This window comes from Amphibalanus amphitrite, unplaced genomic scaffold, assembly GCF_019059575.1.
Source record: "Amphibalanus amphitrite isolate SeventyFive unplaced genomic scaffold, NRLGWU_Aamphi_draft 000291F_arrow, whole genome shotgun sequence".
Taxonomy (NCBI): Eukaryota; Metazoa; Arthropoda; class Thecostraca; order Balanomorpha; family Balanidae; genus Amphibalanus; species Amphibalanus amphitrite.
In genome coordinates, this window is record NW_024881786.1 from 167,133 (window position 1) to 189,868 (window position 22,736).

The 22,736-nt window shown below is 52.7% G+C and overlaps 1 protein-coding gene across 3 annotated transcripts in view; it reads left to right on the plus strand.

Annotated features, from left to right (window-relative positions):
- Positions 1-22,736, plus strand: part of LOC122387608 (homeobox protein OTX2-like) — a 133,801-nt gene that overhangs the window by 63,524 nt on the left and 47,541 nt on the right. The window contains exon 1 of one of the 3 annotated variants that reach the window (XM_043377952.1): positions 3,322-4,358. The exons of the other annotated variants lie outside the window; for them this stretch is intronic. The gene's annotated coding sequence lies outside the window, so the exon portion shown is untranslated. Of the gene's footprint in view, positions 1-3,321; positions 4,359-22,736 lie in introns of those variants that run through there. 3 annotated transcript variants of the gene reach the window in all.

The window sequence follows — 22,736 nt, forward strand, 5'->3', positions numbered from 1 at the left end:
CGCTGGCCCGGCCCGGCGGTTCGTAGTGGTAGCGGCGATATGAGGCCCGCTGGCCCGGCCCGGCGGTCTGGGAGCCGGAGAACTTCATCAGCCAGCGACCGGCTCATCAGCGCACACCGCTGTCCCAGCACTGAATGGCGGAACCGACATGCTCTGACCTCAAAGGGGATGAGGTCCCTCCCATCCCCTTCCGTCTGTCTAACAGCTCGGACGGCTGCCTGTAGTCCGCCCAATTTTCTGGCTTTGTCGAGTTGGGTCAGTGTGATGGGAAATCTACTGACATTACCTCAGTAGGCTTCAAGTAACGTGGGCGTATGTCACTCTTCAATCGCTCCATCTTTCCGATCGTATGGACTGTAACATCAAACCGATCTGTCCGTGCGTCAAACTCTGTCCATATCTTCCTTGTTATTCCAGTTGGATTCATCTTTCAGATTACCCACTCCCTTGTAGGCTGAAATCTGTTGGTTGTATACAGCACTTTGTGAAGATGTGTCCATTACGTAAAGATTGTATCTGGTCGGTAGCAATTAGAAGCTTGCCGAGGCCCCTGCCATTTCGAGCCGAAAGTGGCGCAACAGACTTTTACACCTGCACCTAGCTGCGAAGCCATTGCCTCGAGTGCAGGCAGGCAGCTCAAATGGAGACAACTTTTAATGGATCATGCGAAACAGCTCCTAAAGCTTTTCGCGTTAATGGCGGCGGCCCGTGCGGTGACCCCTCTCCGCGCGGCTATCGGTGCGTCCATCTGCGGCGCGCGGGTCCGGGCGCGCGCAGAGTGGCCGCCGGCCGCCGAGGGGATGCCGAACGACGCTGCCAGACATGAGTGACCTATTGGCGGAGCCGCGAGCACCGGTGGTAAAAGCCGGCGGCCAGCGCTGCAGGGAGAGAGACGGCCGTCCCCGGCAGTCGGCGGCGGCGCGATCTAAAAGGCGGCGGCGGGTGTCAGGGCTGACACGGGATGGTCCAGACGGAGAGTTTTTCTCCGACTGGTCCGGTCGGGTGAGCCGACCTTGCTGCCCGCTCAATAGAGAGATGTGCCCGTCGCCGGGTGGTCCGATGACAGCGGCAGGCGCGCGTTTTTTATCGATTGATATCGATCGGACGGAATGAGTCAGAATCCTAGACATCAGGGCAAAGGAAAAAATCAGGCCAACCACCAGCGCGAGGAAGCTCGCATTTTTATGAATGAATGTCACCGACTGTACTACTTACTCGGTGAAGTTCCTACAATTTTTCTTATAGCGACTCAATGTGCCCAAGGACTTTAAGCGCCATTCCGTACACGTGTTTCGCTCTGATTCCGTAGGTGATATGGCGCGCCGCAGTGGTAGCCGACAGGTGCTGCCTATGTATGCAAGCTGATAAGCCGACCTCCACACACTTGCCTTTGGGAGGAGGATGCCCGAAGGCACACTTTAGCCAGTAGTTGGCGGGATGGCAGAGGCTAATAACGTGCAGTGCTGAGCCTAGTTACCAGTTCGGTTCACGCAGAAATAGCCCCAGGGACGAGAGGGCGATCTGTTAGCCACTGCAACTGATGACTTACCATGAGTCACCGGCCACCGCTCTCAGTTCATGGGCTTGGTGAGATGTTACCTGCAATCGTTCGCCGCCAGTGAGACTAGTTCAGTCTCACTACAACATTCCCTTACACCCGTCGCCGATGTTCAGTGTCCTGTCATCCGCCGTTCCGATGCCGTGCTACAAGCAGCTGCCATCACGCGGGGTGCCCATTTGATGTCCCAGCTCGGCCCGCGCAACCGTCTGAGCACTGTCGCTGTTACGGCGCAGGTCGTCGCCTTTTTCTCGTGTTATCTCCAGTCGCATTTCTCATAGAGGCGCGGACGTCGCTGCAGCCGGCCGTAAAAACACCTCCGTCGTGATCACCTGGCTCGTCCGGGAAGGACAGCGTCCGCGCAGCCTGAGTGACGGGGCTGCATTTTTGGCCGGGCACCGGTCCGACTCCGGAGCAGCATCTGCCGACTGCGGGGGGGGGGGGGGACCGGCGGCCGCGCTGTGCCCCAAACAGCGCGGCGGCGCTCCCCGCCCGGCGGCGAGCCGATACCATCAGCCAGTGGGCCGGCTGGGGAACACCGTCCCGTATACCTTATCGGGTGCCGACGGTGGTTACAGGTTATCTGGTTTGGAGGCGGGGTCCTCACGATCCGTGTATAGATGGCAGTAAAGATGCCCCAGAAGCTAATGGTGCAGTGTTTCTGTCTGTCGTTAGTGGGGTGCCAGGGCAGTAAAGCCATCATCCCGACAATGACGCTCCCGATCACATTTGGTCACATGGCAACTTACAAGTATGTAGCTGAATTTAGCGAAAATAAAACGAAGCTTTCTTCAGTTTTTGATTATACTTAGATCGATTACGTTTTAATGTTTCCTTCAGGTTGCATGCAGTTGTACAAACATTGCGTTCTTTGGTCAACAATGATGAATGCATGGCTGGCACACATGCAATGGACTACCAGTAAACCATTGAACAAATGCGAAGTAATATGAACTGCCACAGGAAACTACCGACGTTAATAATTTCTTACAACCTTCAATTGTAACCAGAGAACATAGAGTCTGCAGTCTGCTGCAGTACAGCTAGTTTCGTGGCAGCTATTGTGTCATGCGCTGTTTTAGCTGCATCTGCAGGGCGCTGGCTGCAGCGCTGGGGGCCGGCCGACTCCCCCATCCATCCCGAGTCCCCGACAGTCAGTCGGGAGGGAGGGAGGGCGTGTCTCCGTCCGCCGCTGTCCCACCCCGCCCTGCATGCCACCCGCGTCCCGCGCCCGTCAGCCACGCGGGGCCGGACAGGACATGGCAGCCACAATCACGGCCTGCAGGCGACACAGCCCTCCAGTCACGGGTCGCGCCCGCCCCGTGAGGCTCTGTGTGGTCTGTGTGAGGCTCTGTGTCTCTGTGTGATCAGTGCGCCGCTGCCGGGAGTTTTGGGGGTGCCGGGTGGGACGTCATGAGCCTGTGGTCCCCAGTGGCGCCCTGATCATGAGATCATGAAGACAGTTCAGACCGCAACCAACTATGCTCTATCTATGCTCTATATGTCTGCGACTGCTGCAGTGACTCGGCCCCCGACTTCCCGGTCCCGCGCCGAGTCGATCCGCGCGGCGCATCCTCCCGCGCACTGTAGTGACCCGACCCGCCCGTCCCCCGGCCCCCGCTGCGAGGTGACCGCGCGGCACGGCGCGTCCTCCGCCGGCGGACAGCGGCGCTGTCGCGGCTGCACCAAACTGGTTCTGCGCAGCGGCCGCCCGCCGTGTGGCTCTTCACTTTCTTTTCTGGTGTCATACCGCGGCAGGGGATGCTGCGGCGCGGCCGGCGACCGGAGCGCTCCCCAGATCACCGAGATCCGCGCCAGATCCAGCCGCTATCTCGGCGAGATCCGCGCCGAATCGAGGAGAGATCGAGGCGAGGTGGAGACCGGGCCGGAGGTGGGACGGGATTCGTGTCGCCGCCGAGTATCGGCAGGTGCTCCGAGAGGTGCGGCACAGTCGCGGCCGAGTCGTCTGCAGACTTCACCTAAGTGCATCCGTGATCGTGTCGAGATCCGAGATCCAGCCGCCGAGACCTGCCCAGATCCAGTTGATAACGCCACAGATTTGCCCAGATCCAGGCGACGTCCGGAAGATATGTAAACAAGAGGCTTAGCTGAAGATCTCCTTGAATCTCGTTAATCCAAAGAGGGCACATGAAAGATCGTCCCGAGGCGGTAATTATTCCATACAGTTCCGGATACATCTGCTAGACTGAGTGTGAATGCACGGAACGCGCCAAACGCCGACACTTGAGGCGACTGCGGAGTAGGGGACACGAGCGCTCGTCTATCGGATACGGTCGCTCGCTGACTGGCCACTGGCCGAGGACAGAGTGACCGCCGGTCGTGAACGGAGTGCGCGCTGCTTAGAGGAGAGCTACCGTCGGTTGTGGACTGTGTGGCAGCGCTGACCGCGGACTGAGAGACCGTGCCGACTGCGGACTGAGAGACCGCGCGGACTGCGGACAGTGTGACCGCACCGGCGCCGCCCGCGCTGACCCGGCCGCCGGTTTTTGGTCGTCTCGGCGTGTTTTACCGGCACGCGGCGCCGACCGGGCGTGTAACGCGCCACGACAGCCGCCGTCGCGTCACTAATGCACCGGCCGATATAATCTGCGGCGAGCAGCGTGCCCGACTCCGGTCCATGGTGGCCGTGCGCCGTCCGTCCGACCAGGACCACTGACACACGGGCCGCCAGCGCTGAGCTGAACTCACCGTCAGAGGAGAGACGGCAGAGACCGGAGACGGCAGCGACGGAGACGGAGGGAGGCCTGCCCCGCTGTGACGAGCCGGGATCGACGTCACGGTGAGTGCTGATCGGGGCTGGACGGTGCTCTGAATGTACCGGAATGTCGGGAACTCGAAACTGTCTTACTTCTTGCACTTGTTCACCTATCAAGGATTTGCACTAACGTACTCTCCATGAACCTTACATTATTATATTCCATATCTCCTAGAAATGTTCGCTCAAAAACATGATGTAAGTCCTTTCTTTTATTCCAAATGATATAAATAATGCTAAATCAAAACTAAAACGCAGTATTTTAAACGTTTATACACCTTTGTAACCTTTGTATGCACGCATAAGTACGAGGGTTAGCATAGTTACTCGGTGCAATTTAACAACATAAAATACGGTTTAAAGAAGTTAAAACTCATGAGCAACAGGGTATTCAATTTATTGCATTTCATAACTGTCTTGTTGATCATACGCAGCTACACCATCCACTTTTTTAAAGTGCAAGTGGTTCCCATAAATCTTAATTGACCAATGGTGGGTTACAGTAGGTACCTAAATGCTGAGCTTCGTTTAGATAACTAGAATTCTAGAAAAAAATTATATTATAGCACCAGTAAAGTCTAGGCTAAAGTATTACACCAACATTTGCCTTCTTTTATGTTCAAATACACTGGAGACAAAAATTTAAAAAATATATTAATTATTTCTTTCGTTATTTCAATGAGATGTTGCTGGTAAGTAAAATTCCGACTAATTTATTGCGATATTTGTAACCAAATCACTTTGCGGGGCTGCAGTTCGTGGCACCGCTCGGCGAGCGTGACGCCGTCTGCGGCCAATTTATCGGCGTTCCTGCGCCTCTTATCACGTGTGCTTTACCGCGTCATGATAAATACTGTCCATTGGGCCGCGGCGGTGTCGGGCCGACAGCCGGCTATAGCTCCGACTCCTCCGAGACGGCCCTGATGCAAGCGGTTTCGTCACCGCCGCTGGTCGCCGAGACCGGCCGGACACGGTGTCGTAAATAGCGTGCATGGCCCGGCGGGATGTGTGCACTTATCCGGACATGGCCGGCGCTCTGCAGCCGCCGACACCCGCCCGGACGACCGCCTTTTTTCCAGCCGGGTCGTGCGCACGGCGACAGCGCAAATGCGCCGCCGAACCCGCGGCTTTGTGGGCCGCTTCGCGAGGATAGGGAGGGTAGCCGAGGGGGTGGCGGGGTGGTGCGGGGTGGTCCGCGGTGTTCGGAGGTAGTCCGAGTTAGTCTGAGGTGGTCTCAGGTGGTCTGAGGTGGCCTCAGGTGGTCTGAGGTGTTCGGAGGTAGTCCGAGGTGGTCTGTCGAAGGTCTTCCGAGGTGGCCCGAGGCTCTCTCACTGGACGTATTAGGCGCAGTGATCAGCTGAGGCTCAGCGACATCATGGCCCGCAGCGCAGTAGTCTCCTTCATGCGCGGGGTGGAGTGGCGGGGTAGCAGTTTCAGCAGCGGCGCTCCCCAGTCCCGGCCGCACCGATCGGCCATCGAGCCGGATAAGTTGCACGGCGCCGCCACTCGAGTCCCCCGGCGGCCGGCGCGGGCTCTGAGCGCCCATCATTTGGTAACAGTCTGTGGAGTGGGGCGTCGAGCGCCCTCCAGACCGCCGAGTGCCTTTGAGCGGCGGCCCTCCGCGGCCGGCCCGAGCACCACATCAATGCCTCTCGTCGGCGGCGACGCGGCACAGGTGGCCGCCGCAGCAGCGCGCCAGATGCCGCCCCGCAGCCCGCAGCCGCTCTGGGGGCGAGCGCCGCTCTGACAGCCACTCCTTAGGGCTTAGCAAGGGTCGCCGATCCGCAGCAGATCAATCTCCACTCTGTCAAACTTTGTCCCGACGATGGAGATTTATGTCGGTGACCAGACATACATCATTATTCTCTCTCTTATAACAAACCAATTATGGCTGGAAGCTCCGCCTAATTGTGCAGTCAGAAGCGTTTAGTGCTTAATTAATGTAGCTCCTAACCGGGAGATGTTTATCATCATCATAGCGAGTGGGCGGAAAGGGCCGCGCGATTTACCGGCCCAATCTGATCGCGGCACGGTCATTCGCCGCGGCCCATTGTGGGCCGCACGTGCCCGTCTGTCTGTCTGTGTGTGTGTCGGCCGGTCCGTCCCGCCCGCCCACCTGCCGTGCGGCCGCCCCGCTAATTAATTTGCCATCGCCGCCGGCCGGGCGGCCCGGGCAGCGGCGCGCCGCCGGATTACGGCGATTGCTCTGATGATGTCGGCGGCCGGCGCTGCTGACGGCGGCACTCGGCCGATTGTCCCGGCGCCCCGGCCCCGCCGTTTGGGTGCCCCGGGCGGGGCTCGTGCAGGGAGGGGGGAGGGACTGTAGCCCGCGGCCAGTGGCTCTGATCCGACAGCTCGGTGTAATGCCGGCTGATGGTCGTATAACGAGCGGCGGTACATCGCCTCGTGCCGCGGGCGACTGACGGACGGCTCGTGGGCGGACGGTGCAGCCTCAGCCCCAGGGTGGTGCATCCTCGGCCCCAGGGCAGGCACAGACACAGGACAGCCGCAGCCTCCAGCCTCAGGGCAGCACCAGCCCGAGGGCGCTGAGGCAGGCTGAGAGCCGTAAGGTGGTGGTCAGCTCTCAGGGGATGGGGGCGGGTCGGTGGGAAGCTCCAGGGAGATGATGTGCACTGTGCAGTGTGCAGTGTGTGCAACACTGCTGAACGGCCCATGGCTCACACGGCCGCCGCGGCACTGAGCGTGGATGTCCGCGTCTGAAATCAGCCCGCCCCTTTATGCAGCCCGTCCGCCCACCAGTGGGAGATATGCGCCGAGTTTATGGGGTAACATATGACACATAAAGTTGGGCTGTGTGGTGACACTCGGCTTTCAGTGGGGGAGGTAACGCGCGCTGGGAGCACAGTTTGTGTGGCAGCTGGACGGAGCGGACGGCCGGCTGGGCGCCGCTCAATGGCCGGCTGACCAGCCCGGTCCGGTCCGGTCAGCGGCGGTGGTCCGCGGTCCCAGAGCGGTGGTCCGCGGTCCCTGGGCGGTGGTCCGTGGTCAGCGGCGGTGGTCCGCGGTCCCAGAGCGGTGGTCTGCGGTCAGCGGCGGTGGTCCGCGGTCCCAGAGCGGTGGTCCGCGGTCCCAGGGCGGTAGTCCGCGGTCCCAGAGGGCTGGTCCGTGGTCCGTGGTCCTCGGTGACGGGCGGCCGTAAAGTGTCACTGCGGGTGGACGGCGGCCGGACCGGCCAGGTTCGACTGATCCCGGACGGCAGCTCAGAGTCACGGACTCTGAGAGTCACAGGTCTATAACAGGGACCATCCCGCCTGGCAGGCATGCAGTAATTAATCCTGATGGCCACTCAGTCACAGTCTAGCAGCCGCTATAAAAACATACCAATCCTCAAACCTAGCAGATATCCTTAATTTTACATCCTATCCCAAAACAGTTTATTTGGCAACGTTGGGCAAAGTGTTTTTGGACAATCAGCCCGTGAAACGTGCTAGAAATTAACATCCGTATCCACTTCTGCATGCTATTCGAAAACTTGCGACTGCGGGCACTGAAGTGAAGGGACAACCACTGAAGTGTAGTCATTAGTCAACCAATATCGGATGTCCATTTCTGTGCATGCACTGCGATAGACGCTAGTTATGTTCAAAAACCAGATATGAATGGGGCATGGCATGGATATTTATTTTAAGGGGCTCATGGGCCGTGGCATTACTTTCCCTGCGGTATCTAACTATAAAAATAGTTTTCAATACACATTTAGCAAAAGTGAAGTTAAACTAAGACAATCAATTTCCATAAGGTATTAAACAATTATATTTCGATTCAGAGAATGCGGCGAGAACTCCATGGAAGACAGGTCGCTGATGCTGAATAAATACCATAAAGAGCAGAAAACTTACTAAAACGGTAAAACATTGAGCGGTTCGATCAAAATGATGTGTTGCTTCAATGTGATAATGACAACTAAGAAGGCTGTATGCATTACGAGAGCACGACAAAACGTTCCCCAGCAGCCCAAGCCTAACCTGTTCAATGAAGTGCGTCTGAAATTGGAGCTGATTTGCGGGACTGTCCCTGCGGGACTGTCCCTGCGGGTGGAGCAGCTTCTTCATGGAAGGTGGTGGGAAAAGAAGTCGCCAAATCTACAATGCCGATTGTCAAGTTGAATAAAATGCTACACTGAATCAATTCTTATTATTGCAAAGTTTATATTTTACATAACGCAGACATTCCGAAGCTCCTCAATGCGATAAAAATACCTATTTGGAAGGCAACAAAGTCGTAATCAGATAAAGTGGATGGGGCAAACGGTTATTGGTGGAGCAAAATGGCAGGTTGCTGGGGCAGCTGTCTCACCACCTGTATAGGAAGCTCCGCCTCTGCCTGCCGCGTGTGATGCACGCCTTGCCACATTGTCACGCTCGGCGCCACCGGTCCGCTGGGGCCGCTGGGGCCGGTGTCTGGCGAGGCGAGGTCAGCCGGCGGGTCAGATCCGACCCCGCGACCCCGGCCCGGGTCAGGGGTCGCGTCAGTGTCGCATGGCGCCACCACTGGACACCAGTCGGCGCCAAATCGCGCGCGACGCCCCGCAGCGACCGTGCACAATAAACGACCAATATTTACGGCGCCGTAAATCTTGCATAACACGGACATAAAGATTGGGAACATAACTCAGCCATCCTGTGGCATTGTCGTGTGGGGCGGTTTGTTTTGCGGGCGCCTGTTGTCGCCCTGTTTGGCAGCCATCGACCAAGACGGCACGGCGTCTGCCATTATTTCTTCGCGTATAAGGCACGGTTCGTCGGAAGGTCATCTCAGGCTCAAAAGAAACTATATATACCATTCGAGAGCTGACGGTGAGCTGAATCCAAAAATGTAATTTTTATCAAAATCGATCGATGGCCTTTTTTGAAAATTGCATTTTTTTAAAACTTTATAATTTTTTATTCAACGGGCTGTCCCGGACATTCTTGAAAACATAAACATGTATTTTTTAGTTCCAGTGAAAGCTGAACGCCAAAAGAACAATATTTAGCGAAGCAATATTTCCAAACATTAATATGCGTCTCCCACAGCCGACAATAAGGCGCAATCACACAGCTCAGTGTCACGATGGACCAAAGTCAGCCACACAGAAGCGTGAAATGACCCTTATCGACTCGCAGACCCGGCGCTCTCGGCCCGCCTGACCGGCCACGGCAAGGAGGTTTGGCTGTCGTTCTACTAAACAGACGTCATATTTGTTAGTTTAACGATTCAAGTCGGTACTTGAGTTATTCAGGATACATGAGCAGAAGATTCATTACTCTGTCATCTTCACATCATGCATTAATTTGCACTTGTTCATGTCTACTTTGCTCAATTGAGCTTGGTATCATGCCCATATAAGGAAAATTGGCCGCGCTGAAATGTCAGAGGTTGTACCGGCCTCAGCTCGGGTGGAGTGGGGGTAGCGCCCAGTGGGGCAGGGTAACCTTTGACCGGTCGCACGGCCGAACAGCTGTCACCAGTACAGTCTCTGACGGTGAAACCCCGCTCACTTACCCTGCGCGGGCACTGAGCGCAGCTGGATGGAACAAAACGTGTATAAGAAAAATGTAAATTAAAGCATGTTTTAAATCAAGCAGAACAATGAATTTTCTTCACAGGTATCCTCAATAACTTTAATAGCGATGTAGACAGATAAACTGACAAATATGACATTTGTTTAGTAGAACGAGAGCCGAACGTTCTTTCCGTGGCTGGTCAGGCGGGCCGAGAGCGCCGGGTCTGCGAGTCGATAAGGGTCATTTCACGCTTCTGTGTGGCTGACTTTGGTCCATCGTGACACTGAACTGTGTGATTGCGCCTTATTGTCGGCTGTGGGAGACGCATATTAATGTTAGGAAATATTGCTTCGCTAAATATTGTTCTTTTGGCGTTCAGCTTTCACTGGAACTCGAAAAAACATGCTTATTTTTTCAAGAATGCCCGGGACAGCCCGTTGATTAAAAAGTTATAAAGTTTTTACAAAAACGCAATTTTCAAAAAAGGCCATCGATCGATTTTGATAAAAAATACATTTATGGATTCAGCTCACCGTCAGCTTTCGAATGATATATACCGTTTCTTTTGAGCCTGAGATGACCTTCCGACGAACCGTGAAGGGTCGCCCCAAAGAACTTCCCGGGACGAGGTGACCGGCGAGGTCGCGTGACGTCGTCACATTCCCCATCCCCTGTACGAGTCGAGCTGCTGGCGGTGTCATGTTTAGGGTCAAGCGTTTCGACGGTATTTGTATGCTAAACATGAGCTGCTCATTCTTTATGACATGTCAAGCGATCCTCGCGTTTGATCAGATAGCTTCCGAATGCATAATTCAAAGACATTAGCGGTCAAACAGATGCGGCGTTTACTGTTTGGACATTGTTGTGCCTCTGTAATTAATATCATCTCTTTGTTTAGCTGGAGGCGATAAAAAGGAGACATGACGTAGAAAAAGGTTCAATCATTCTACCGAATTATTCAGTGAGCGATTCGCTGTGTCAATGGTAAAAGGAATGTTTTCTGGAACTCTGTTCTCTTGACTTCTCTTGGGGAGATGAAGACGATTGACGAATGATACCCAGATGAAAGGCAAATAATGTCAATCAACTGTTTTTTGCTTTTAGTGCAAGTGGTTTGCATCCGTTATTTGAATTTTACAGGGTGATTTTTTTACAGGGCAAAAAGTTTTTAAGCCTAGAGATACCAAAACATATAACAAACGCCAAAAAAGTATATCCATGTGAAAGGAAATTGTTTGTCATTTTGTTTTCAGGACCTTTTAAAGACTTCTTGGGACTCATTCTGTTGTGAAGTTCCGTGAAAATGGCGCACAACAAAATGTTTTCCCCAAAATCGCCAATTACTCCAGGCTTGCGTGCCTTAAAACTGTGCTCACTTCGAGCACGTTCTGTAAGCCTAAACGGAGCTCAAACTCAAAGTTTGTGTGTGCAAATGAAATGTCAGAATGTGCTTTTTACAAAGATGTACATTTGCTGTCAGTGGATCTGTTTTCTGGTACCGCCATTGCTCTTTACTTTTTGCCCTGTATAAAAAATCACCCTGTAGATGGTCACAGGTTACAGCATTAATTAGAAGCTAATGTGAGGTTTGGTTAGATAGTAGGTAGTTGTTTGCATTTTTGTGTTTCTCTGCATATCTTCTAACTAGTTGCAGACTTTTTGCGTCTTTAATTTCGTGGTGTCGTGTGCTTGCCTGTGTTTTCGGCTGTACATTTCACAAATTATATTTTGTTTATCTTTTACAATGGAATCCTCAATGTTCAATGGCTTTCATATTTGTAAAACAGATGGCGCTGATAACCGCACCAGACGCACTTAAAGCACATTACCGCCTAATGTCCATTATCGCCGAGAGCTTTGGAATTGTCAACTTCAGTTTTATTTTTGTTGTCGGTATGCTCTTTGTGCAAGAAAACACCTTTGACTGTGCATAATTATCGCCTTTACCCTTCCCGCTGAACGCCGCTGTAAAAGGGACCCCCTCCCCCCCCCCCCCGCTGAGCGCGGCGCTGTCGCCGTGACCGGGGTGTTTGCGGTCGGACCGATCCGTGACCCGTTCGCTGTCCGCCGGCCCCTCCCCCGGCTCGCCGGTGGCGCGGCGGCTTGTTCGACACGGCCTAATCACCGGCCGACTTCCGCGGCCGGCGGCGGCGCGCTGCATCCGGCGGTGGAGCCAATGGCTCGGCGTGATCGCCGGACCGGGCCTCGTGACCCGGCGCGCACGGTGACACGGGTGCTGGTCCGCCGGCCCGGCCCCCGGCCCCCGGCCGCCACGGGTGTGTCCAGCTCAGCAGAGCGGGTCGGTACGTCCAGCTACAGCCCGCAGCGCCGCCCGGGAGCGGCCGCTGCACTGTCCAAACGGCACCGGGGACGCGCCGAAAAACAGACGGCGGCTGAGTGACATTTGTCACACATTTGCCTCTGGCTGATGTTTAATTTCCACGATCGGAGGATGTCCCGGTGGCGTCCTAAGCGAGACCAAGTCCGGTCCGAGGCGACGTCCACTACCGAGACAACTGGCCTTGCTGACTCTGAAATAGTGATGTCAATTTCAGAAATTTTGGAAACCAATACCAAACCGATACCGACCAAAACCACTGAGAGTATACCAAAACCGAACCGATTTTCAGAAATAGGGGGAAATACCGACTAGATACCGAAATCAGGGAATTATCAAACAAATGCTTCAAACTTTCTCAAGACATATGATAACCCTTGAAAGGTACCTAATACTTTGAAATAAGGTAACAAAAACAAATCAGGCAATCTGTTAATTATTTGCATTGCAAAAAAACATTTATAACTTATTTTGTAACTATTAACAAGCATTCAGGTCAGTTATTTTACTGGAATGTGGATTCAAGTCAACTGCATGAGGTGTTAGGAAAATAATTTGAACCCTGAATCTTGTCCATGCCTGAACCATCAAACCTTCTTTCAATTCAAGTCATTCATTTCGAGTCCGGTCAAGACAGGGTTAGGTGTGTTATCATGATCCAAAAGTGGTGACCCAATTGACTTTAACCCGGTTTACATAGCATATTTGACGAGGCTCTAGCTCGTTAATTTGGCGATAATTTCGATGCAGTGGTCTTCAAATATTTAGAGGGGAACATTTTGTAAGTTGTTAAGCACCAATGGCATCTTTTGCAACATCACGGACGGAGATATAAGCTTGCAACAAACCCTATGTAAACCGGGTTAATGATGGGCTACACTTTGGGCTGGCTACACCATTAATGTAAACAAAGCCCATGATACCTACAGTTAAACCCAAGTAGCATGGTGATTGGTGACGATACTGACGCAGCCAATTTTTCTTCATAAACAAATGTGTAACACAACAAAACTTGATAAATAATTACTTACGAGGCACACTGATAGATAGCAGACACCACTGTAATGATATCGCGATGAATTCTAAGTAAAATGTCCATAATTTTACGGAAGCATTGACAGACGTCACGTGTCATCTCTTCCATAATGGCGGCCTTACAGGCGGCGGCCATTTGCATTAATGATTAAACTGTATAAAATAAAGTTTTTCTTTTCTTTTTTGCTTAAGTCCACTTAAATCAAAATTCCTTGTATAAATTTTGACATCTTAAAATTAATTCAAGAAAGTTGTAGGCCGCTTTTGCTGAAACATGAAGCACCAGAAGGACATAGTTGTTCAATTATTTTCAATTAATTATTGAGCTATATCGGCTCCTCAACCTGGCGCAGCTGCGACATTGAAATGTTTTTAGATGTGTTCAGTTTTGAAACTGCTGTGTGCGAGTCAAGCCAAAAGCCAATCATATTTTATAAGTGCTTATGATAAAATTGCTAGCGATCTGCATCTGTTGAGAGAGCAGGAAAGAGAACACTAATTGAAGAAAATAAATTATCCACAGGATCATGACAGCATCGCTCACTACAAGGCTTTTTGAAGTTCAGCGAAGTTGAAGATTTGTGGGGTGATGCGGGTGACGATGAAGTGACAAATGCTGCCTTAAATATTTGATGATAATGGTGAAGCTAGTGCTGTATTAAACAGGGTTTTGGATAACGTAATTGCATTGCAGTAAAATGGAGAGGAAGACAAGGTCAAGATCAATCACAGACTCCTCAAAACAAAGTCAAATTTGTTGCTAATAAATGCTTTGGAAATTTTGAGAAAGGTAGTTTAAGTATGTTTTCCAGCATACAGTGAGTTAAACATTAATTCATGTTTATGTCTTGCACATTGGCTTTCTTTGTAGGATAATTATCCTCATGGTATTGGAATTTGCTAACACTGATAAGTTGCCATTTAACATTGGTAGACTGAATGTATTTGATGTTACAGTTGATGTGATTGCCCATTTGTTAGGACATCATGCATTTGGGAGAAATGTGTCATGATTGCCATTTTTCTTCATCCAGTGTCATTTAGCAAAATCAAATTTGAGTTCAGAAGGTTTATCAAAAATGCTTTCAAATATTTTATGACAGTAGTTGATTTTCATGATACCGACAAAATACCAAATACTTTTGGTATATAATACCGAATACCGAATCGGTATTGGTTCGGTATCGGTATACCGAAATTTTGGTAACCGATTGACACCACTACTCTGAAACCCGCCGCCCCTCGGCGACAGGCCGCCGACTGGCCTATCAGCGCCCCGCGCGGGTCACACAGGAACAGGGGCTGCCCAGCGGCCATCACCTGGCGTGCATTAGCGCAGGGGGCGGCCCCGATTCAAAAAGTCGCTAATCCTGGCCGGGGCCGGCGCACAATGGACGGTCGTCCGGCCGTTCGCGGCGTGCTCAGTTGGGCAGAAGCGATGCGCGATATCCGGCCCTGGTCCCCGGCCGGCGCTCGATGGGGCTCTGTGATTGCCTGCGTCCGAGGGCTGGCCGTGTCCCCGCCGTGTCCCCGCCGTGTCCCCGCCGTGTCCCCGCCCCCCGGCGAGGGGTCGACAGGTAATTAGTGGACCATTTGTCGCTGTGTCGTGTCCGCGCCGCCCCCTCCCCCGCCCCCGCCCCCGCTCGCCGGCGGTCTTTGAAGCCGCTCAGACGGTGAACAGATCTATCTGTTGTCGGCCTGTTTTCCGGCAGAGCAATCGGCCCATTTTCCGGCACAGTGGGTTTGTGGGCGGCTGGCCTGATGGAAGGGTGACGGCCCGACGGACGGGGAGAGCTACCGGAGAGGAGGAGAGAGGGACGGACGGGTACCGCCGAGGGGGTGACGCGGTCCGCTGCAGAGCCGCCGGAGATACCGGACCCCGTCCCACCGGTCAGCCCGCGCCGGAGACAAACACGACCTCAGCTCAGTGGATGTGGCACTCGGCACTGTAGAAATTAAAGGGAACATTGAACCATGCAGCGTCCCAGAAAACAGAACTCAGGCGGCACATTCCGCTCATGCAGAGTGTGGAAGAAAACGTACAAATTTGTAAAGGACCCAAGCGTCGCCTCTCAGGATGAAGATGGTGTCCAGCAAAAGCGACACCAAATGTTTCACAATTTAAATGCGTAAGATCGAAGATATTTCCTTTTATTTGCCGATGCTATGTTGATACGTCTGACGGACAACCGGGACGTTGGCGCTGGTCGCGTGATGCTTTCTAAGAAAACTCATCCCTTAGGTGCTTCAATAGTTCTTAGGTACTTCCTTTGCATTGATTTACTACATGCTAGGTACTGAAGGTAATTGTGTGCAGGAAGATATTAAATATGGGTGTTGAAATAAAGATAGATTTTAGCGTAGATAAGATAATGTTTCATTGTTCAAAGTGTCAGAAAAGCGAATTGGACTGTTCTAATTCAGCGCCGCACGGGGAGTTCGTCAGTACAGCCAGGCTACATGCGAACTGCGAATGCCAGCCCTCTGCCGTTGCGGGGCGAAACCGCCGCCCTGGCAGTTGCTGAGGTGACCCATCAGAGCCGGAGTGGCTCCGGGCTGTCCTCAGCTCACACTTCCACCGTCGCCCCCGAGTTACACACACGACTCCCACCGTCGCGTCGGACAGGCCGCGGGCACGGCGGTGATACCATCTGACAAGGTCCGGCGACGGGTGTCCGCCACCGCGCCACGGCCGTAACCACGGCCGCAGCGTCTGGCTAATTACCGGCCGGCTGTTGGCGGCTGTCACGCGCGCAGCTCGCCGCCTTGGTGACACCTCCCCTCCACCGCAACACGTGTCGGAGGCGGTCACAAAGCCAGCCGTGGGCGGCGATATTGACTTGGTCGCCGGCCGCGGGCTGCAGCCAGGGCAGGCGGCGACCTCCCCGCTCCACGCGTCTGTCGGAGGGACTGACGGGTCTGCGCAGTCAACGGTCCGGGAACAGAAAGGGCTTCTGACCACTCAGCGCATTTCTGGGGTCACTAGGCGGCACAGTACCACTCCGAACTGCGATAGCCGACCTGAAAGCAGCAGTAGCCACCACGAGTTGCGGCCAGCCGGTCCCGAGCTGCGGCCAGCCCGGCCCGGCGGCGCGCTGTTTGCGCCCGGGATTATCAGCGGCCGGCTGGCTGCGTGTGCGCGCCGCCAAGGCCGTACTCTGCTCGGCAGAGTGGCGCCGGCCCCAGCCGCATAACTGCGGGGTAAATGGCGTGCACGCGCGCGGCGCGCCCGCTCCCAAATGGGACCAGTTGCAGGTAATTTGAGTGACAAGCGTGACTTAGCCAGTGTTGCAATGCCTTGCGCACTTTTTGACGAAGACGTGGTGCCTGTTAGCGCATTTTTCTTTCGCAAGGCTCATCATTAGAAAATGATTGGAACTAGATGGACGCGGTGCAGTCAATCAATTTCAGCCCGAGGTTAATGGCCTACTAAAACTTCACAGACACAGTAAAAACGCATCAGCAATCTTAACCCGCGCCCCGCTGGGGGGGGGGGGGCAGAATCTGCCCCCCTCCCGTTTTTCGCCAATAACTTCTAAACGCGTTACGCCAGCGACGTCAAACTTTCAGTACCTTATCATACATCAATTTGACACGTTCCCTGAAAATTTGAACGAAATCCGTCGGAAAATTTTTGAGAAATTGACGTTTTAGTGACGTCATGTTCGCCATTTTCGCCTCAAAAACGGCAAAATTTCAAACGCCGCTAACATCTTCATTTTTAAAGGAATCAAGACGTAACAAAAAGGTTATACGTGATTCCACGTTGTCTATCAAATGGCTATCTCGGTTTTTTGAAAATTTTGGATTTTGGCCCAAAATTTTTCAAAAAATTGATTTTTTTGGGAAAATAGTTATAAAATCCAAAATTTTGAGTGTATCGAAAAAACCGGAATATATGTCAGAGAAGTGGTCAATGTGCATCTACATACCAATTTTCAGAAGAATCGGTTCAAAAATGTGGGAGTTATTCAAAATTTTATGACGTCACGACACAAAAAAATTTTGAAAAATGATTTTTTTGGAAGTTCTAGACCTCGTACGGAAACAAAAATAGCACCATTCGATTTGCCGTGAAAAACTGCATCAGATAGACACCTTTTTGGGCCTTAACAACCAACTTCAAAATTTGACCTCACTTGACCTGACCTTGACCTGACCTCGACCTGAAATTCATCCAGAGGTGGTCCATATCACTTATTGAGTGTGCCTATTGAATTCTATGAGTAAAATGAACCATAAAACATGTGTCGCACATGCCCTCTTCTATATTTTGTTTTTGGTGACCTGACCTGACCTGACCTGACCTTGACCTTGACCTTTGAATGACATTGTATGCAACGAATATTGTCTTGGTAGTCTAAGAACACGTTTTGGGCAATCAGTCTCAGTCCATTCTTCGGCAACTACGGTGCAAGGCCGATACTGTAGAAACTTGCATTTTGTACCCTTGACCTGACCTTGACCTGACCTCTGACCTACTTAAGCAAAAAATTTTGGGCTCTTAAGATCCGCCTTGTTGAGAGCTTTCGATTGCCGTTTTCCCCGTCTTTCTACGACCATCGGTTCGGAAGTTAGACAGGGGGGGCAGAATCTGCCCCCCCCCCCCCCCCAGCAGGGCGCGTATGGCTGAATAGCCCAGCGGGGCGCGGGTTAATAGTTGTCCTTGACATAGTCTTCCCTAGTAATTGAAATCACTGGGACATGATTTATGAATCATCTCTGTTATAATAAGACTTGTCATCAGGTAAGGTGCACAGAACTAAATAGTTATCTGCAGGTACCAGAAACTTGTGATCATTTACTATGCGTATTATTGCTAAAAAGTAACGCAATTCTGCTACCATCGTAGCATGCAACACACATGCCAGATAGAAGAACATGCGTTCGGATATTATCAAAATTTAAAGACGTATAATTGCAGTTAGACAGTCTTTGTTCGCCGAGGTGGTAAACAATCAGCCATTTAATAAGTTAATCTCTGTCGCCATTGTTCTCTAAATATGATTGAAACGTTAGGCGATTATTACCACTCAACATTGTTCCAGGTCCCGACCGTTTCATTAGGCATACAGGTAATATCTCATTTTGTTGCGGTATGCTCGAGTTGCAAAACGACACCCAGTGTCACTGGCTAACCATCAGCCGTGCTCGCAGCGCAGTCTACCTTCAGGCGTACTCACGGCACAGTCTATGTACGGCTCTCGCGAGATTAAGCGGTAGGTTTTGCACTTTTATATTTCCGGTTATATCTCAGAAACTAATCAATCTACGATGAAGCCATTTTACACGATCATGGCCGGCTTGTAAACCAACAAGTGGATCGCATCTTCAACACTTAACCCGCGCCCCACTGGGGTCTGCGTATAACACGCCCTACTGGGGGGGGGGGGGCTATTCATAGCCCCCTCCTAACTCCGAAAATACTGGGCCGATCGTCAAAATTCAAACGGTGTCTGATAGCCCCGGAAAAACTGTCGAGCGAAACCTAATTTCATTGACTTCGAGGTCACCGATGACGTCACAGGTCAGGTCAAAGTAAAAATTATTAGCATTTTGGCTTCTTCACGTTTTGGGCTCTGGCCGCCGTCTTACAAGTCAGATCAGGCTCATTTTTGGTTCACACACTCGTGAACAGATTCTCTAGATACTCTGAGGGTACCAAACTTGTACTTTGATTTTCAGGTCAAGGTCAAGTCATCACAGGTCACGAAAATATTATATCATCCGTCGGTCACGTGACACATGTTTTATGGTCCATTTAGGCCAAAAATTTCGAATTTGATGTCATCTGTGTCATTCGAGGTCATTTTGAGTCAAATTTAGCTTAGGTCAGGTCACTTTCAGGTCAAAAAAGGTCAAATTTTGAAGTTAAAATTTTTCAACAAAAAAGGTATCTATTGGATGCAGTTTGAGCTCAGGAACACGATGGTGCTATTTATATTGGCGTACGATGTCAAAGTCGTGCTGAAAAATTGATTTGAAAAATTAATAATTGTTAATTTTTTGCAATAATGCGTATAACTTGGCCATTTTTGAAGATACTTAGCTAAAACTGGCTAGAGCTAGTCATAATAATGCGTTCTATCACATATATTCCGTTTTTTTTAAGTAAAAAAAATGGAAAAAATGTAAAAAAAAATAAATTTTGAATTTTATTATATAAAATTTTCGAAATTTTCAAAATTTCGAAAATCCGAGATAGCAGTTTGATAGCGCAGTCTATTCTGAGTCCTCTCATGCAAAGAAATTGGATCTAGCTTAAAAACTGAGCTCTTGGGAGCGATTGCCGTGGTTCAATGTTTTGCGTCGAAATCGGCCGAACATGACGTCACTCTGACGTCATTTCCGGCCGACCTATGGTAAGTACGAAGTTGAAATTTCGACACAAGGTGTCAAATTGATGCAGCCGAAGGTACTGAAAGTTTGGCGTCGATACGTCAAGCGGTTTGGACGTTATTGCAGAAAAACGGGAGGGGGGCTGTAAATAGCCCCCCCCCCCCCCAGTGGGGCGCGGGTTAAAAGCATAAGACGACGAATATATAGCCTGAAGTACACTAAATTTTCTAGGTGCAAAACCTACCGTTATAACCCGCGAGACCTGTACCTTCAGGCGTACTCTGTCTCGCGGCACAGTCTACCTTCAGGCGTACTGTGTATCGTGGCACAGTCTACCTTCAGGCGTACTGTGTATCGCGGCACAGTCTACCTTCAGGCGTACTGTGTATCGCGGCACAGTCTACCTTCAGGCGTACTGTGTATCGCGGCACAGTCTACCTTCAGGCGTACTGTGTATCGCTGCACAGTCTACCTTCAGGCGTACTGTGTATCGCGGCACAGTCTACCTTCAGGCGTACTGTGTATCGCGGCACAGTCTACCTTCAGGCGTTTTGTGTATCGTGGCACAGTCTACCTTCAGGCGTTTTGTGTATCGCGACACAGTCTACCTTCAGGCGTACTGTGTATCGCGGCACAGTCTACCTTCAGGCGTACTCTGTCTCGCGGTACAGTCTACTTTCAGGCGTAGTTACTGTGCATTGCGGCGCAGTCTACCTTCAGGCGTACTGTGTATCGCGGCACAGTCTACCTTCAGGCGTACTGTGTATCGCGGCACACTCTACCTTCAGGCGTACTGTGTATCACGGCGCAGTCTACCTTCAGGTGTTTTGTGTATCGCGGCACAGTCTACCTCCAGGCGTTTCAGTGTCCTGATATGACTAATCCCTCATACTTGTTCCTTAGAATTCGGATGATGCTAGAAAAGGGAGACCTAATATTTGGCCACCAGCTGGAATATTATCAAATTATTACCATACAATTGACAAATTGCTTATTAGGTGCATGCATTGTACTTTGTCATTGAAAATAAACGTTGAAAATAAAGCTTGTCATCTGAAACATGCCAAGCTCTTTCCAATTTCTATTATTTAATTCTATCCCATTCGTGAATGAAAGGAATCACCAATTCGGACCATTGTTAACAGCCTCGTTTAAAAATACGCCCTTACGTAGGTATCGCCGGTAAGTACGAGGCCATCCGTTTGAAATATATAACCTACTATAATGGAGTCCGGGATTTTTTCTCCGCGGATAATGGCCGTAGAGCGGCTCGAGATCGCTGCATCCCGTCCGTCAGTGAGAGCGGCGGGTCTGTGGAGGGCGGCGGGTCTGTGGAGGGCGGCGGGTCTGTGGAGGGCGGAGGAGGGTGGTCCCTGCCGACCACCCTGTGATAACAAACCTCGCTCGGCCGACCCCGGCGCGCAGACACACACTGCGGCGCGCCGATTTCACGCCAAATGCGCCTGCTCAGAGGCCGTGTATTATTGCTGGCCGGACCGGCCTTTATCGAGCTAACGCGCGGACCACCCATGGAAGGGCGGGCGCCATTCAGCGACTGTTCGCCGACTCGGGTGCTGACATATCGTCCCGGGCCGGTTCCCAGGCCTCCTCCGGCCACCCGCCGCTCGGCGCCAATTGCCGGCGCGTGACTTGTGTCAATAGAGCAGCAGCCTCGTTATCGCCGGTGGCACGGTGTTTATGGGCTCTGGGCCGGCGGCGGCGGAGGCCGGGACCCTGCCGCCGCTGGCGGAGGCCGAGGACACTGCTCGCGGCTCGCTGTGCCCGGTGCCGCGGCTGTTTTCCGTGCCTGACCGTCTGCCCGGCCGTCGATAATGGTGACAGCGCACCTGTGGGGCCGCCCGGTGGCCCGCCGGCCCGCCCGCCCGGCAGGGGGTAAAATATGGCCAATTGTGGTGGGCAGTTGTCAGCGCGCCGGCCGCCGCCGGCCGGAACTTCCTGTTTGCTCGCTACCCGGAATTCCCTGCTCCCGTTATATCTATTGTCACCGCCGCCATCGACTGAAATAAATCGTCCGGCTAGCGATGGGTCGTTCGACGTGCCGGGTGTCGTACCCAGAGTAAACATAACGCGCGCACGAGCACGCGATGGTGCCAAGTATGGCTCGGTGGAGACGACAAACAGGTCAATTAGACCCGCCGGAATCTGTTCCCAGTGGCACAGGAGGAGAAAATGCCTGCCGTCTGGGCCGGAAACGGTCCGTCTCGGCGGTCCTGGTCCGGCTATCGGGCACCGGACACTTGACAGTGGCATTCCCGCCACGGTGAAAATGATCAGTCACTGAACGCCAAGGCACCTGTCCCCCACTGTTCCCGCTGGACACTGCACATTCCTAGAGGGCGGGAACCCACCACCATACATAGACCGGGGTCGGAGTGCGGGCGGCGCCGCTGGTGGTTCCATCTGCCGGCTGCGAGAGGAGACATCCGAGAGGGCTCTGCAGGCCACGCGCGGCGCCCGGCTCTCCTCCGCGCCTCCCGGCCCGCTCCTCGGACCGCCGCGCCGCGCCGCGCCGGCCCTGCAGGGCGGCAGGGCGGCTAGGAGCGTAACTCAGGGCGCCGACTCGGTGCGCGGGCGGCCCGATCGGCTCGGCTGGTGGCAGACAGCCTCTACGAGGTCCTCCATCGGACTCAGCGTCCGGTGGGTGGCTGCATTACGGCCCGCGCCGCCGGTCAGAGACGGAGCCAGCGCTATTTACGCGCCGCGCTCTGCCCGGCCCGGCCGCAGGGATGCACGTGGCACGTGGCACACGTGCTGCCACACGTGTCTGATCAGTCAGCATCCATCTGTGGTCGGCAGGGAGGGGCGGTCGGAGGATTACGGCGGCTCATCCCCGGCACCGAGTGGCGCCTCCAATGTGACATTCGGCCGGCTTAGCGCGGCGCCCAGTGACGCGCACGGTCAGGTGTGCAGAATGGGACCGTCTACCGGTGACCGACATACTCACCAGTGGACGACCTCCAAACTGAGTCCATTGGCAGAACTAACCTTGTGTACATATCTACTGATGGACCTCGAACGGTTGGATCGGCTGATCTGACGGCGCTCCGCTTATAGGTAATGCTTATCTCATGGATAACATCACTTTGCTTGGAAGGGCGATACACTTCTAGGAGAAGACAACCTTTTACAGGGAATCGGAAATGGAATGAAAGATTTGAGAGG